Source organism: Rhinopithecus bieti, unplaced genomic scaffold (genome assembly GCF_001698545.2).
Source record: "Rhinopithecus bieti isolate Rb0 unplaced genomic scaffold, ASM169854v2 scaffold_10271, whole genome shotgun sequence".
Classification (NCBI taxonomy): domain Eukaryota; kingdom Metazoa; phylum Chordata; class Mammalia; order Primates; family Cercopithecidae; genus Rhinopithecus; species Rhinopithecus bieti.
Genome location: NW_016806626.1, coordinates 1,425,442 through 1,428,573, shown reverse-complemented (window position 1 = coordinate 1,428,573; position 3,132 = coordinate 1,425,442).

Here is a 3,132-nt window from a genome sequence, read left to right as displayed (position 1 = left end):
TAGGGAGTTCCTTTGCTTGACCTCAAGTTTAAGTTACAATGGCAATAATATCATTTACAAGCTTAGAACTGTTAGTCATAGAAGAGAATAAAGGTAATGGTCTCCCATGGTAGTTTCACCAGGACATTGATACTCTTGTGACCTAAAATAGTTTTCAACGAATTATGATTATCTCCACTGAATGCCAGAAATTTTTTCTCCAAAATCAGATGTTCTGCATGGAAACACTAACCAAAAGCCTATTTCTCATTATTTTAAGCAGGAAAAAATGTAACTCATTTCATGAAAACTCACACCTCAACAAATTTTCTAAAATGCAACTAAAATATAGAGAAATGCCCACAAATAATAACACTTCATCATATTCGAATATAAAAACATAAAACATGACATCCTGATCACCCAATAATTAATAGAATTTGGAATTAGAGGTAAATTTTACATGACATACTTTATTGGCACTTTTTGAAAATCTCTTCACCTGATTTGACATTGTAATAACTCCATTTGGAATGTACTTCCAGATTTTTTCTCTTCTTAATTAAAATATTGTATTGAGTTTGAGGATAAAAATTTACATTCTTTGTCAATATAAAAAGTGACCAAAATTATTGCTTTGGCAGATATATCTTGTATAAAATTAGGGTATGGAAAAAGTAAAGAGGCATTTTGCTATGAAAATGTTAAATGATGATATTTCTGCAAGGTTTTTATAGTGTACTTATTTTGGAAAATTGAGAAAAGGTTTTTCTAGGAAAGAGGCATGACAAAGTAGGAAAATGGCTAGATATTGACTATATTCTATTTGAGGCTTGGAATAATGCTTGGCAAAAATAATAATAAAGTATGTATACTCAAATCCTGAAGTTTCAAAGTAAATGGAAATAAGATATAATTTCTACTTTTTTTCACAACTGTTATAAACAATGTGTAATACATTTAAAATGAACAGCCCTTGCCTGAGCCAAAATGTTAGAGTAAGTAATTTAAGTAAGAAAGGGAAAAAGGAAGTATGATACTTAAAAGTTTATCACATCAACATAAGGTAAAAGTTAGTAAGAAACTACTACCAGCAACAACTGAAAATGTCTTCCTGAATTTTTCAACAACTGCAGTTCTGCAGTCCTTAGGTAAAGAAAAGTGTTCATAGCCTAGCAAAACCGTCAGAGGTAGCTGTGAGAGTGGTAATAAAATGTTCAGATTGGAGCTGGTAGCTGAGTGAAGAAAGCAAAAACATTAATGTAAAACACTTTTGAGAATAAAATAAACAATTTTTAATGATATGTCTTTTTTTCACCTCAAATGTCTCTGACCAAAGAAAGAGAAATACTCCTAAGTCCTAACATAACGGATGAGAGGAGAATAATTATTAGTATGCAGTGGAGGAAGAACAGTTTATTGTTGCAAAAACCTACATTCTCTCAATTTCCAGGGAGCTAATAAGGATTTTTTAGGGGAATGGGGATGGGAAGGTCTATGTTCTATAAGAATCAGTCTCTTTAGTGTTAAAATAGGATACCTCAAACATTAGGGCTGCTGTTAATTTTAAATTAGATTAAAATTGGAGAATTTATACCTTTATTACCATTAGCTCTACTCTATTTTGCTTATGTTAAAAATTAATTGTGGAATCACTTCCACATACTATCCCAATAAAACAAGGAGCTAAATTACAATTCACACCTATATTTTAAATATTCTGCTCTTGTCATTTTAAATTTGTTTTTTTGTTTTGTTTTGTTTTGTTTTGTTTTGTTTTTCTGTATCCATAGAACATCAAGAAAACAAAATATAAACCCATTTTCAGACTTTGTTGAGAACCAACTCTGTGGTTGGAGCATAAACCAATGACACCACACTTAGATAGCGACAAATCCCTGGCTGTTCACATTGGCTCATGCCTGTAATCTCAGCACTTTGAGAGGCTGAGGTGGGTGGATTGCTTGAGCTGAGGGGTTCAAGACCAGCCCAGGCAATATGGTGAAAAACTATCTCTACAAAAAATGCAAAAATTAATGGTGGCATGCACATATAGTCCCAGTTACCTGGAAAACTGAAGCAGGAGGATCACTTGAGCCTAGGAGGCGGAGATCTCGGTGAGCTGAGATGGTACCACTGCACTCCAGCCTGGGCAACAGACTGGCACCCTGTCTCCAAAACAAAAATAATTATTTTAAAAAAGGGACAATTACCGAAAGAGATTTTCAGTTCTCTTTTTGACTAATCAAAAGTCATACTCACAGGTTTTATCTTGGCTCTCTTACTCTTAACCCAGAGAAACTCTCTAAAGTTGCTCTGGCATGGTGATCTCTTTTATGACTTACAGGCTGATAAATTCCGAATTGAGATAGACTTTTTCAGTGATGTCAACTCATTCTTTCACCATAGCACCTTAGTATACCATCAAGGAGACCTTCACAACTGGTAGTCACACCAGGTGTCTGAATATATCTCAGGTTCCCTGAATGGCAATTGTCTAATTCTTTGAGGCCATCTTTAGGGATCTCAACAAGTGAATTTCACAAATTCCATAAACCCTACAAACTTAGTGAAAATTCTTTTATTTCTTACTGTCAAATCAGGACACAGAGAAAAACATTTTATTTAGCATATCTGTTTAATTTCATTCATTTGGGATTATTTTTTGCTCCACGTTTCTACCTTATCGGGTCATCCATACCAAAATTATTTCTTGCATGTTTTCTTTCTCTAACTAACAATTTAACTTTGGAACTTTAAAAATTTTGAAGTTGCCTGTGGCCCCTGAGTTTTCTTGGAATTTAGCTGTTCTATTTACCCTGTGCCTCCTTCCTTTTCTGTTTTCTCATTAACTTCTTTAGTTCCTGGAATGTCTCATGGTGTTATATGCAAGCCTAAATTTCTGAAACAGAGACCCATAATCTGAATGCTTTACTTCTCCACTAGTGTTCACAGTAAAGTACTGCAAAGGAATCACTCGGTGAATAGTTATATTATGGAAAAACTGAGAGCGAAGTCATATATTCCCATCTTGACAGCAGCTTTCTACATGCTGGTTCCACTAACAAATTGTTAAGAATGAGGATTTTAGACTATAAAAGAGTTTAGGCTATTGGCTATCAAAAAATTCACTGTGGCTTTATTCGGCCTATA